This window comes from Saccopteryx bilineata, chromosome 2 (genome assembly GCF_036850765.1).
Source record: "Saccopteryx bilineata isolate mSacBil1 chromosome 2, mSacBil1_pri_phased_curated, whole genome shotgun sequence".
NCBI classification, from domain to species: Eukaryota; Metazoa; Chordata; class Mammalia; order Chiroptera; family Emballonuridae; genus Saccopteryx; species Saccopteryx bilineata.
Window position 1 is genome coordinate 367,125,446 of NC_089491.1, and position 14,569 is coordinate 367,140,014.

A 14,569-nucleotide genomic window follows, 5' to 3' on the forward strand; every position below is an offset into this window, starting at 1 on the left:
TCCAGTCATTTCTATATACTTTATTGGGTTTGAGAGGCAGAGCGGAGGTAATGGGTGTGACGCCTTCAGAAGGGCTCTGGATTCCACAGATACCAGCTACGAGTCTTTGAAAGGCTGTTCTGCAGAGAGCCGCCTCCTCCCCTGCTGCGTGTCCTCTGAGAGGCGGGGAGGCCTCACCTGTGTTCCTCCTGGCTGAGGTTTCAGTGTGGCTCAGCCCAGGCTCCTCTCCTCCACCCGCCATCACTAAGCACCAGTGTGTCGCCTGTCATCCTTTGGGTCACCGTCTCCAGTGATGGATCTGGACCCTTGCTGGGTCAGCTCCTGCTGCTGGCTCCCTTCAGGCCATTTCAGGGAGGAGTGGGTTGCTCAGTTCAGTTCAGATCAATAAACATCGACTTGAGCCCATATTATACACTGAGCACGGGGACAGGTGCTGGGTATGCCAAGGAGGAAGCCTTAGTCTCTGAGACGGACATGCAACAAAGAGAAGACCCTGGGAATTGGTGCCCAAAGTCTTTATATTGGAGCAGGGAGGTGGTGTCAAGCTGAGAGTGGGGACATCCCTGTGAGCAGCCCAGAACCGAGGGCATTGAATTAGAGAAGAGGATCGCGCAATTTTAGAAGCTACGGAATGGTTAAGGACAGCTGTGGATCCAATCCAACTTAATCAACCAGTCCAATCTAATTCAAGCTCATCCAACCCACTGAGCTAATTAAATCTACCCCACGCAAATGGAGAACTGATGAGGTGTGCCAGACACTATGCTCCTCAGTGATTCTTGGGAATTGCATACTCTGGTCCTAGACCTGGGGCGGGGGACTTCTTTTTTAAAAAACTAACTTCAAAATCAGAAAAATAAAATCTTTTTTTTCTTTTTTATTAAGTGAGAGGTGGCGAGGCAGAGACAGATTCCTGCATGTGCCCTGACCAACCGGGATCCACCCGGCAAGCCCCCTATCAGGTAATGCTCTGCCAGTCTGGGCTGCTGCTCTGTTGCTCAGCAACTGAGCTATTTTAGCACCTGAGGTGAGTTCATGGAGTCATCCTCAGTGCCCAGGGCCAACTTTACTCAAACCATTCAAGCCAAGGCTGCAGGAGGGGAAGAGTGAGAGAGAGAGAGAGAGAGATGAGGTGGGAGTGGATAAGCAGATGGTCACTTCTCTTGTGTGCCCTGACTGGGAATTGAACCTGGGACTTCTACACACCAGGCTGACCCTCTGACACTCTACCACTGAGCCAACCAGCCAGGGCAGAAAAAAAAATCTTGACAAAAGTTGCTTTTCCTAAAAGGGAACCTTCAGAGTTGCAGGCCTTTCCCTGTGACTTCCGCATGTGCTGGGAACAGAAGCAGGATTTGGGGGGCAGATGTACCCAGGGAAGCTATTGCAGGATTAGCCTGGGCAGGAGGCTTTCCTTGGCTGGAGGGAGCAGGCTGACTTCCCCCTTAGGTAAGCCTGTCTGTCTGTTAGACACTGGGTCCAAACCATAAAACATATTTATAAATAGTTGCATTATGCACGTCCTTAAAAATCTGCACAGTCCCTGGCTGGATGGCTCAGTTGGTCAGAGCATCATCCAGATACACCAAGGTGGCAGGTTTGATCCCTAGTTGTGGCATATAAAAGAATTAACCAGTGAATGCATAAATAAGTGGAACAACAAATTGATGTTTCTCTCTTTCTTTCCTAAACCAAAAACAATTGCACAATTAATACATATAAATACACAAATTCATTCTTGTTATAAATATTCCAGGGATCCAGAAAAATAAAAAAAAATCTTGCACGCTCAATTCTGCCTCTGTCCTCCGAGCAGCTCTCAGTGTGGCATTTCTCCAGAAACCTTGTGTGCTACTGTGCATACCCGCGCACTTATAAATATATAGCTTAGTGTAACATGTGGGTATTCTGAAGACTGTATGCATTGCTCTGCAATTTGCTTTTTTTTTAACTTACCATCATGTCTTGAAAAATTTCCCCACGGGACCTCCAGGTCTTCCTAACCTGCTTTAACTCTTGCAGGGGGCTGGGAGGATTCATATGCACCTGCTCTTCTTTTATTTAATCATCCCAATTTGATGAACATTTTAGATGGTTTCTAAATTTTTGCTCTTACAACCAGTGCACAGAAGAGATCTTTGTCCATGCTTCTCGGGGTACATTTGTAAGTATTTCTTTAGAACAGATTCCAAGAAGTGAAATTGCTAGATTGTAGGGGATGCGTACTTTTGTATTTTAATGGGTGCGCCTAGGTCCCCACCCATCTCTCTAGCGCAAAGGCCCTCCAGTTTATACGCCCTCAGCAGCTGCTCTCCAGAGATGGGGGGCTTCTTTGCTGGGGTTTCACTTCTCCTCTGCCTGTTCCTTTTACAATCCCCTTGGCTCTCCCTATAGACCTTGGCCAAATGCCATCTTCCTGTCCTTTGCCACCCAATTAAAGTCAAAGTTTCCAGTGTATAGACTTTGAGTGCTATCTCAAAATATACAGTAGATCAATCAAGGTGTGATGACTCTCATTTCAGAATGATCTTTTGTTCCACAGTAGGGTGTGCTGCAGGGTTTGGAGCAATCCACTAACTGATATTAAGCCTGCAATTCATTCATTCATTCATTCATTCATTCATTCATTCATTCATTCATTCATTCATGCACTGCGTTAGGCTCTGTGCTAGTTGTTTGGAGTCCTTGTCTTCAAAGGGCATACTCTCATTGCTTGGACCAAGTCATGCCAGTAACTATTGGTATTAGGTAAATGTGTATTAATAGTTGGTTGGCTGTTGTTAAAATGTTTTAAATGCTCTCAAAAAAAAAAAAAAGAAAAAGAGAGAGATCTCAGTAGCTGAGAGACCAACGATGCTGTAGAGCACAGAACAGTCCAGGATAAGCACTAAGATTTACTAGCGCAGAGCGGATGATTACTGGGGCTGTCTGGCCCGTTTGCCACAACAGAAACCAATGTAGGAACTTCCCCATCCCTGGGCAACAGGTGTTTTCCAGCATGAAGGAGAAGGGGGGATAAAAAAGAGATGTCTTTACCAGCCCCCCCTTCCTGTGCCCTTGCCATGGGAGTGTGACAGTCGGCAGGACTGTTCACATCCATTCACTCATTCATTCATGTTGATATTTCTAAAAGATTTGTTTGTGATTATCTCACCTTCTCAGCTGGCAGGAAAATAGATGAAACAATTTTCAGCCTGCATATGGAAGTGTCCTGTACAGATATGTTTTTTGTCCATTATTAAAAAAAAAAAAGCCACCAGAAGCCAAGGCCACACCGTTCAGAGTTCAGATAGTGAGCTTGCTCATGAATCAAAAGATAATGTAGTGCTGGGTAGCAGGACCCGACCAAAGAATGTTCTGATTTATTAACCTGTCTCCCGAGTAAGATAAAGTCAGTGAGTGAATGGACATTAGGTTTCCGTTCTTCTGCTAGGGTTTGAGGGGGAAATAATCACCGAGGGATAAGCCACTGGCTTCTGATGTCAGAGCCAGTTCAGAGAGGGTCGGGAGAAGTTCTGCCCGAATGGATGCTCATGAGAGTGGGCACCTCACCATGGATGCAGGCTGGGACCACCCTATCAGCTAGTACAATTTACAGCTTATCCTTTTTATCTCTGAACTCAGTAAAGGGACTTTTTTTTTTTAGTTCTTAGTGTTAATGGCTGTTTCTGAATGCTAGGTAGAGCATAAATGGACTGTAAATTATTCAAGTTATCTTTCAGAGGTCATTGTACAACATTCTATCCATCCATATGTCCATTGAACAATTGTAAGAACTAATACTTTCCCATAAGAAATTTACGTTATATGGGGGGCACATTACATAGACACATATAGCTCTTAATCTGTGGTTGATTGATTACCTCTCCTGCTAGACTATAGGTTCTGAGAGCCAGGACAGTCCTGTTCACCGAGGACTCCCTCATGCCTCACACGCTGCGTGACACATCGTAGATGCTCAATAAAAAAATGAGTCAGCAGGAGATGCTCCAGGCCTGTGGGGGGCGCTGTGTGTGGATCAGAGGAGGGCTGCTGGACAGCAGTGAGATATAATCATTGGGAAAGGTGCTGGCTAGAGTCAGGATGTAGAATTTGGATATTATTCTCTGGGTTGGGAAAGACATTGATGTGTATCGAGCAGGAGAGTGACATGATAAATTAGGCTCTTTCACACATCCATTTCTTTATTCATTCCATTTAATAGAATTTGTCAAGCGTTTTCTATATATAAATGCTGCGGTAGAAAAAAAAATAAGATAGGGTCATATCCTCAAAGAGCTCACAATCTGGTGGGGGAGGTAGATAAATAAACAGATGATTATAATATGTAAATTTTATGCTAGAGGTTCACACAGAATACTGTGGGATGCCTTCTGGAGGAGGTAACATTTGAGCTGAGTCTCAAGGGACACGTATGCGTTAGATAAAGAATGGGTGGGAAGGGTGCTGTTGGCAAGGAGAGAGGGAAGGCGCCTGCGATGCTTGGGAACGACTGCTCAGTGTAGTGTAGCTGGTGCACTGAGTGGGGAGCCGGGGGAGAGGCCGGAGATTGAGACGCAGCTGAAAAGGTGGGCGGAGCCAGAACAGAAAGACCCGGGAGGAGATCCCTGGACTTCCTCCTGTGGGTAATGAGGAAGGGAGACAGATGCTCAGACCGGTATTTTAGGGAGACCATGTGGATGCAGAGAATGGACTGGAGAGGAGCAAGATGGGCAAGGATGGAGACCAGCGAGGCGGCTGTTGTCCTTACCCAGGCGGGGAACCGAGAAGGGCCAGGTTAAAGCAGTGTCTGGGGTGAGGGATAATAATAGGCAGCCCTGACTGAGCGCTCACTCTATGCCAGGAACTGTTCTACACGAACGCATGACCTCACACAGTCCTCTGGCGACCCGCTGAACGGAACTGGTGTTATTTCCATTTTACCAAAGAGGAAGGTGGGGCACCAGGTCACACACGTCTCATGAATGCAGATTGGCACTCAGGCCGTTTACAGTGTTGGGGACTCCAGGGGGGAGAAGCAGTTTTCAGGTACAGAGGTGTAGGGTCAAAGGAAGAAGTAGACTGTTCATCTGAGAAGACGATGGGACTCTTGAGAGGAGGCGTTGGGCAGCACCTGGACTGCTGGGTCCAGAGCCAGGAGGGATACCTAGGCTGGGCATGGCAATCTGAAAGTCACAGTAAAGGCTGAAGTGATGAAGAACAATGCAGACTGGCAAATGCCAAAAAACAGCCCCCCTGGAGTGCCCGTCATGTAAGGGGTGAGCAGAGAAAGAACTGCTGATAAAGGGGACGGAAAGGAGCTGGCCCAGAGGTGAGAAGCAAACAAGCCCCGGGTGGAGAAGAGTGTCCCAGAGGGCATGTGGTCGAGTCCACACGCTGCTGGGAAACTTGGTGGGGTGAAGGCCGAGGAGTGGGGGGGCATCCTTATCCACAGGGACTGGGTCCAGTCACCAAGGGTTCATGGCTGACCTTCACAAAGAAACGTTTCAATGGAGTGCTTGAGGTACCCTGGGAAGTGAGAGGGAGGTGAGGTGGTGGAGAGAAATAAGTCTAGAGGAAACTCGGAAACTCTTCGCTGGAAACTCTGCCCTCCTCCACTCCTTGCCATCACCCTGACCTTGATCAAAACAACTTCTTGTTGTGTTTGGGGAAAAAGGCGAAAACCCGACCTTTGGAAAAACCATGTGGGGATCTGAAGGTATTTATACTTTAGAGACTGAGTAGCCATACGTGAGGAAGTAGCTAAGCTAATAGATGCCTAGCCTAATTGATTCTTATTTTCATCTCTTTATGGGAAACAATGCCCCCTGTTGATCGTGTAGTGAATGGCCACATCGCAGGTGGTTCCGCCTTCTGATGCCTCCCTGGTGCTTTCTGGAGCAGGGCTGGCTGCCGCCGTATTGTGGAGGTTCCTGCTCTGGCAGCTTGCAAGTTGCTGAAGGCACGCGTAACACATTCTCTCCCCTGCCTTGGAAAACACAACCGGGCAAACCGCCATTTCTAGTGGGGCCCATGAAAACACAGACATTAAGGATCATGGATTTGGCCATCAGATTGACAAATGAGCCTTCTCTTACGAAAGGCACTCAGGAAGTGGTGTTTGGGAGCTGGAGGGGAGCTGTCCACAGCAGGCAAGGGCACCCCACCCGACAGCTGGGCCTGTTTATTGGGGGTGGGGGATACTGTTTCTCGTGGCGAGTCATGGAGCGATTCCTTCCATATGTTGGAAATGTGGTCAACCTACATCAAAGGCAAAGGCTGAGGCTTCTGCAGGAGCCAACTGGGCTCACACATCCTGCCAACGACCTAACCGAGGCCAGCAAGACCTACGTGTTAGTGTTTGCCTGCATTTACAGTCCCGAAAAGGCTAGTGGGCAGCTGCTCCAAGCAGGGCGTGGTGTGATGATGGGCATTCTTGTGGTGCTTTGGACACAGCTCAAGTGAGGAACCAACACAGAGTCCAGGCTGTGAAACTGAGATCCTGCTCATACCCAGGGCTTCCAAACTGGTAGTGGAAAGGGTTCTTGGTGAGAAGGAGCTACATCTGGGTAGTGATTCCCAACCCTGGCTCCCCACGCTGTTTCTGACACCCTCAAATAACAACCCAGGGCCATATTTTCTGGAGAATTTTCTGAACAATGAAGCCGGTGGCCGACCAACAAGACAGGATCTCCAGCTTCACGCTGGGCCTGCCAAGAAGCACGGGCCGGGTGGTGTGTGAAGTGTTTGATGACTACACGGAGAAACTTGGAGAAAACAAGAATCTCCACCGGGCTCTGTGAGCAGATGATGCCTTTTGCTGTCACATCACGACTGAGAGTCCCACCAGGACCTGCAATCACCTTGAGTTTGGGGCAAGGAGGCCCTGGTCAGTTGGCTTAGTGATAGAGCATCGGCCCGGAGTGTGGATGTCCTGGTGTCCTGGGTTTGATTCCCGGTCAGGGCAGACAGAAGCGCCCATCCGCTTCTCCACTCCTCCCCCTCTTGCTTCTCCTTCACCCCCGCCCCGCCGGCAGCCATGGCTTGCTTGGAGCTAGTTGGCTCTGGGCACTGAGGATGGTTCTATGGTCTCTGCCTCAGGTGCTGATAAATGGTCCTGGTTGCCACAGAGCAAGGACCCCAGATGGGCAGAGGATCGCTCCCTAGTGGGCTTGCCAGGTGGATCCCAGTCGGGATGCATGTGGGAGTCTGTCTCTGCCTCCCCTCCTCTCATTAACAATAATAATAATAAAAAAAACATTTAAAGTAAATAAAAAATTGGGGGCAAGGAGTCTGACTGGAGATGTCAACACCTGAGACAGCTGTTGTAGGCTCTTCCCACGCGGCTGCCTCCGATCTGCACTTCTGCATATATCCACTTACTCATTTCATTCCTCCTTAGTTCCTGAGTTCTGTCCATACTCCCTGCTCTGTTCCACCTACTCTCCTCTGCCCGGACGACTTCCAGCTCTCTCTCTCTGGAGCCCTGACCCCTTTCAGAAACTTTTGGTTTGATTAGGGTCACTAAGTGTGCGGCCGGCAATGATACAGATGTGATAATCTGTCACAGGCGGCTTACCAGCCTGAGGGGAAAGAGGGCCCTTAGAGGAGATTCTAATGGGAGTTTTGGCAGGGTGGGCGGTGGAGGCAGGGAGAGCATTAGAGCGCAGCCTTGGAGCGCTTTCTGAGCACACGGCTCAGACTGGAGTGGGAGGTGCGTTTGTTCTTTCAACAAGGCACGCTGACCGAGGCACTGGGAACGTGCAGCCAGAAAGACCCGAGCCTTGCTCTCAGGGAGCAGTCAGTCTTGGTGGGACAAGGCTGACGGAGGCCAGAGAAGAAAGTTCCTGAATGGCAAGGTGTAAGGAGTAGTGATGTGCCAGGAAAAGTATGTCCTACAAGGAGAGTAGTATGTGTCTTAGGAGTGTGACAGAACTGCCCCCCACACCCCCTTCCTTCTGCGCATGCGCCAAGGCTGGGACCGCGTATTGCTCAACTTCATTTTCCCGGCACGGTGGGTACTCGGGGAGTATTTGCTGAAGGAATAAGTGAATGCACAATGTGCTGTGTGGAGCTACTAGCTGCTCCTTGGGGAGTGGCAGGATGGGATGGGAAGGTCTTCATAGAGACCGTGTTCTTTGAACAGTATTTGGAAATAGGAAGAAGCCTTTGCCAAGTAGATAAGACAGGGAAGGGATTCCGGGCAGAAGGAACAGTGGGTGCAAATGTACCAAGGTGGGCATCCAAGATCGGGGGGGTATTTGGCAGATGGCTCCCCATACTGGAATGTAGGGTACATGTTGGTCAGCCACAGGCAGGTAATGAGGTTGAAGAGGGGGCAGTAGGCGGGTGGAAGGGGGCATCAGGAGCCATTCTAAAATAGCTGGGATTTTGCAAATTATAGGAAGTCCTGGAATGTAAGGGTTTAAGGCAGGTTGGCGATGTGGCCACTATGTGTGGGGGCAGAGGAAGAGGCAGGAACGAGGAGTATGCCCAGAGCCTCTCTCCTAGAGTTCGGGCTGTTGCTTACTCCAGCTCCTGCAGAGCAGGGCACGGGTGCAAAACTGCTGTTGGCCAAACTTCCCTGTGACAGCTGTGAGCTTGAGTGACACGGGCAGGGGCTCCCAGGCTGTTCACGCTGGAGGCCCTTTGAAGTCGTTTGCTCCAGTTCTCCCATTCTATGGATGGGAAACCTGAGACCCGAGGAGAAGAGCAACCTGTCTAAGGTCTCATGGAACAGTCAGGGCAGGAATCCAGACCTCTAGGCTCCTAGTCTGGTTTTCTCTCCAGAGAGACATCCAGCTTCAAGATGAGCGTTGCTACGAGCCTGGCTATGTGACCTTAAACCAGTTACTTAATGATGTAGTGTTGTCATCTGGACCACGGAAGTAACAATATCGCCCTTTCAGGACTGTTGTGGGGGACTGAGTGAGATCATGCATGACAGGTGTCTGCAGCTTAATGCCTGGCAGGTAGTGCGTGCTCAGATTGTAGCAACTTTGTGTATAAGCCTCCAGGGTTCTGCTCCTGCTCCCAGTGGGCTGTCCCAATGCCTGTGTCTGGTGGCGGCGGTCCTGGGATCACGCAGGGGCTACTGTCAAACTGAGCTAGCCAGGGGGGCATTTCTCAGGTTCTCCACAAAGGCAGGGGGCATCCCTTGTCTTAACTGGGGGTAGGGCAACTACAGATGAAAAGAAGCAATTTGGTCTGGGTTACAAAATAAAATAAAAACATATCGAGGAAGAAGTATGTGAATAATTTTGCAAGAGTGGAATGACTGTTACCAGGTAAGAGGACTTTTCCGTTGACACAGAGATTCAGGGCAGGGTTCCTTCAAGTCCCCTGTGCCTCTGAGGGCTCTCACTCGGAAATCAATTTCCCTAGCATGGGTCACACCAACTTCCCAGGACACGGACTTCTGCTCCTCACAGCCTTGTCACCTGCCCACCCCCAGCCAGGGCTCCCGTGAGCTTGGGCCTCAAGCAGCAGCACCCTGGGATGGGAACCACGTGCACTCCACAGACTGTAAGATGCACCACGACTGTATGTGCCACCAAGAGAGACTGCGCTCTGCCAATGGGAACTGGGAGATTCACATGATCGGGGAACAAATCCTGGTTGCAGAAATGTTACAACATGGAAAAAATAGGCATCTTAGAACCAATGAAATGCAGTGTTTGAGGACCAAGGGCAGCTGTATCAGTCAGCACTCAGGGCAGAGTAGAAACATACAACTGGGGGCAAATCCCCAAATTATTTATTGGTCTCACATTATTTATTATTTTTTCTTTGTGAAAGAAACCATGACAACAGAGGCTCGACGAGGACACTGGCTCTGTTTGGTTCACCACTGTTTCCCCACCACTTCACTCATAGTAGGTGTTCAATAAACATTTGCTGAATGAGAAAACAAAGCCACATCACAGCTTCTGGTCAAGATGGCAGCGCAAGTAAAGGTACTCGCATCCTCCCACAACCACATCGAAGATGCAACTACACTGCAGAACAGCCATCACTCAGAACCCCCGGAACTCTAGCTGAGCGGAAGTCCTACAACTAGGATATGAAGAAAAAGCCACATCGAGACTGGTAAGAGGGGTGAAGACGCAGAACGAGCTGGTCCCACACCCACATGCGGTGGACAAGAATTAGGAGGGCTGTCGTGGCTGTGGGGGTCACCCCTGAGGAGTGAGGCATCCCAGCCCCAGACCAGGGCTCCCAGCCCAGGGTTCCAGTGCCAGGAAGAGAAGTCCCCATAACTTCTGGCTGTAAAAACCAACCAGGATTGTGTCTGAGTGAGACAGAGAGCTGCGGGAGTCTTAGGTATACCTCTTAAAGGGCCCACGCATGAACTCACCCAGCCTCCCTCCCTGTGAGCTGTGGCTCTCACTCCTGTGGGCACTCACTCCAGCCCTGGGGCAGCAGCTTGAAAGGAATCAGGGACATATAGGGAGGGACTGAATTTTCTGGCATCAAGGCAAGAGCTGGAGGGACGGCATTCTCTGAGGCAGAAGTGCTGGCAGAGGCCAGTGTTCCTTTTCTGAGCCCTCCCCCCACAGAGCCAGCAGGCAGGCACTGTATCTGAGTCTCCATTGACCCGGCTCACACTGTCAGCCCCGCCCTGGTGATTCCCTGAGGCCTGGCCCCACCGATTTGCTAACCCATCCAAGCTGTTTCTAGTGGCTTTTCCATACAAATGGCCTATCTTGGCTCTCACACTTCAGACTTGCCTGAAATAATTCAAACAAGCAGCACCTGGCCCCCGCATCTCCCTTACCTCTCACTAAGTGGCCCAAGGCCCAGAACTAGAGGCTGCCAGCTGTGGTTCACAGCTTGGCCTCTCCTGGATACCTCCAAGCCCAAGTAAAAGTCATCTGAAGATTGCTTTGTAGCCCAGGATAGGTGGCCCTGGACAGAACACAGGCAGTGGCTGACCTTGGCCTGTACCTTCTGGAAGGCCCCAGCACCAGTGCACCCAAATGGACAGCTTCAGATCATGCTGGATCACACCCCTACTCCATGAGCAACACACTCAAGGGGTGGACTCAGCAGGCACCAGAACCCTGCTGAAGTAAGTCCTGCTCTGTGGGGTGCGCCCCTGCCCAGTTGACCCTCTCCGGTGGTCCCAACCGGGCCTTGCAGACGATGGGCCTTATGGCCAATCCCTCCCATTGATGTGCCATAGCAACTAAGGCTCAACTACAACGGGGGTGGGGTGGGGTGGACACAGCCCACGTGAGGGGCATGCCTCAAGGACCCAGCTTAGGTGATCAGGGAGGCTGCACCACTGGAGCCCACAGGACACCTACTACATTGCGCCAGTCTATGAAGCTCGGGAGACACAGCAGCTCTACGTGATACACAGAAACAAACACAGGGAGGCTGCCACAGTGAGGAGACAAATGAACATGTCCCCGATGAAAGAACAGAACCAAACTCCAGAAAAAGAAGTAACAAAATGGAGACGAGCAAGCCACTCGATGCAGAGTTCAAAACACTGGTTATAAGGCTGCTTAATAAACTTCGGGGTAGAGTAAATGAACTTAGAACTTCAACATCATAAAAAAAGGACCTGGAAACCATAAAAAAACAAAAACCTGTCAGGAATGAAGGATACGCCAACTGAAATGGAGAATAATTTATATGGAATCAATAGGAGGGTAGATGGAGCTGAGAATCAACAGTGATTTGGAATATAAGGAAGAAAAACCATCCACTCAGAACAGCAAAAAGGAAAAATAACCCCCCAAACTGAGGATAGTGTAAGGAGCCTCTGAGACAACTTCAAGTGTATCAACATTCACATTATGGAGGTGCCGGGAGGAGGAGAGAGAGAACAAGAATTTGAAAATCTATTTAACAAATGACAAAAAACGTCCCTAACCTGGTGAAGGAAATAGACATACAAGTCCAGGAAGCACAGAGGGTCCCCAAACAAATGAACTCAAAAGGGCCCACACCAAGACACACCATACTTAAAATGCAAAATGCTTAAGACAAAGAATCTTTTTTTTTTACAGAGACAGAGAGAGAGTCAGAGAGAGGGATAGATAGGGACAGACAGACAGGAACAGAGAGAGATGAGAAGCATCAATCATTAGTTTTTCAGTGTAACACCTTAGTTGTTCATTGATTGCTTTCTCATATGTGCCTTGACTGTGGGGCTACAGCAGACCGAGTAACCTCTTGCTCGAACCAGCGACCTTGGGTCCAAGCTGGTGAGTTTTGCTCAAACCAGATGAGCCCACGCTCAAGCTGGCGACCTCGGGGTCTCGAACTTGGGTCCTTCGCATCCTAGTCTGACGCTCCACCCACTGCACCACCACCCAGTCAGGCCAAAGAGAGAATCTTAAAAGCAGAAGAGAAAAGCAGTTAGGTGCCTACCAGGGAGCTCTCATAAGACTGCCAGCTGATTTCTCGACAGAAACTTTGCAGGTCAGAAGGGAGTGGCAAGAAATATTATTCAAAGTGATGAAAAGCAAAGACCTATAACCAAGATTACTCTACCCAGCAAAGCTATCATTTGGAATTAAAGAACAGATAATGAGCTTCCCAGACAAGAAAAAGCTAAAGGAGTTTATCACCATCAAACTCATTATCACATGAGATGTTAAAGAGTGTTCTTTAAGAAGAAGAAGAAGAAAAATAATAAATATGAATAATAAAATGGCAATAAATACATATCTATCAATAATTGAATCTACAAAACAAACCCAATGAACAAGCAGAACAGAAAGAGACACAGATACAGAGAACATTTTGATGGTTGTCAGATGGGAGGGGGTTGGGAGATGGGTGAAAAAACTGAAGGGATTAAGAAGTATTAAATTGGTCGTCTGGTTGTTGCAGGATAGTCATGGGGAGGTAAAGTATAGCATAGGGAATATAGTTAGTAATATTCTAATGACTAAGTATGGTGTCAGATGGCTACAAAGTTTATAGGGCTGACCACTTTATAAGTTATATAATGTCTAATCACCGGGGTGTGCCTCTGAAACTAATATATATAATATGGTATGTCAACTGTAATTGAAAAGTAAAAAATGATTTAAACAAACATTTTAAAAAGCGGCATTATAAAACATGAGAAAAAACCCAGAAAAGAAAACAAATCATTCATAACCCTCTCACTGTGGGTATTTTGGCTTATTTCCTTCGAGTTTTATTTCCTATGAATATACTTTTATATACATGTAAACATAATGTATTATTAGATTTAGCCCCAGGATGTGTTTTTGTATTTCTCTATTAATATGAATGAAATGATAAAATGAGATGATGCGGAAATGCTTTGAAGACTGTAAAGTGTTTAACCAAATATCATATTATTAGTTATAATTATCATAGCAATACGGCATATGAATGGGGCTGATTTTCTGCAAGTATACTTCAAAGCCAAAAAAACACAAATTTGCCCTCTGATGCTGGGAATGTGTTTTGCTCCCACTCACCATGGGGAGTCCCTCTGACTCATATTGGGAAGAGAAAGAGACTGAAGAATTCTTTAGAGGTCATCCTGTCCATCTCCCACCCAGCTCAGACATGTCATCCGTGTCACTACAGGAGGGTAGGTGGAGCTGAGGGAGGAAGGAGCCATCTCTCAGGCCATTAACACAGCAACCTACAAAGACCTTCTTCTATCCAACCTTCTAGTGGCTAGACGAAGTGACACTGTGGGTTTCAGAGAGTGCTGCCCACGTCCCCTGCGTGCTAATAGCTATATGGACCTAGATGTCAACACAAGTCCCTCGTGGCAGGTGTGGTGTTACCGTAAACAAACCACAAAGTCAGAGTTGCCCTGGGCAACTGGTCAAAAGCTCGCCTTTAGAGAGTCAAAGAATCATGAACACAGCTAGTAATTAGTCTAAGCCCTGCCTGGGCCTTCGAAGGGTGGAGGGTTTACTCACCCGATACACAGAACTCAGTGTTGGCCTGTCAAGATCCAAACAAATGCTAACACAGTTTCTGCGTCCCTAGGATGATCCTAGCCTCCTGCCGCCTAAAGTCCCTGCTTGAGGAGCTGAAAACTGCCCAAAGAATTCACTATGTACATCTGCCAACCCCGTAGGTAGGGCCTCTGTCCCCTGTCTTTATGGGAGGGTGGGAGCCAACCTTGGACAGGTGCCAGCTGGAAGCCCAGAGGGGCTCACAGGGACCACCCTCTCCGTCCCACTCTGTTTGCACTTCCCTGGCCCTGCTCAGCCCCTCCTGTTCCCACGGCCCCTCCCCGATTTTCCCTTGAAAATGCCCGCTCACCCCTGCACAGATCGCAGGTGAGTTTGGTGCATGTGGAACCCGCTTTCCTATTGCACTAAGTCTATTACTGCTTAAAATCTGTCCTTGCCCTTTAACTAGTGCCCGGCTCTCTTTATCTGTGACAGTCCTGGGGCTTGCTGTCACACTTTGACTAACAGCTGCCAAAGCGGACATTCTCACTCTTTAAAAACTTTTCTCTTCAATTTCCGTTGACGTTCAATATTACACTAGTTTCAAGTACACAGTAGAGTGGTTAGACATTTGTAGAAGTGATGAGGTGATTCCCCCAGGTAAGTCCAGTGCCCACCTGGAACCATACATGGTTATTACACTA

General features: G+C 48.6%; 1 protein-coding gene across 1 annotated transcript in view; it reads right to left on the minus strand.

Moving 5' to 3' along the window:
* Positions 1-14,569, minus strand: part of ASIC2 (acid sensing ion channel subunit 2) — a 272,030-nt gene that overhangs the window by 49,442 nt on the left and 208,019 nt on the right. The gene's annotated exons all lie outside the window — the stretch shown is intronic.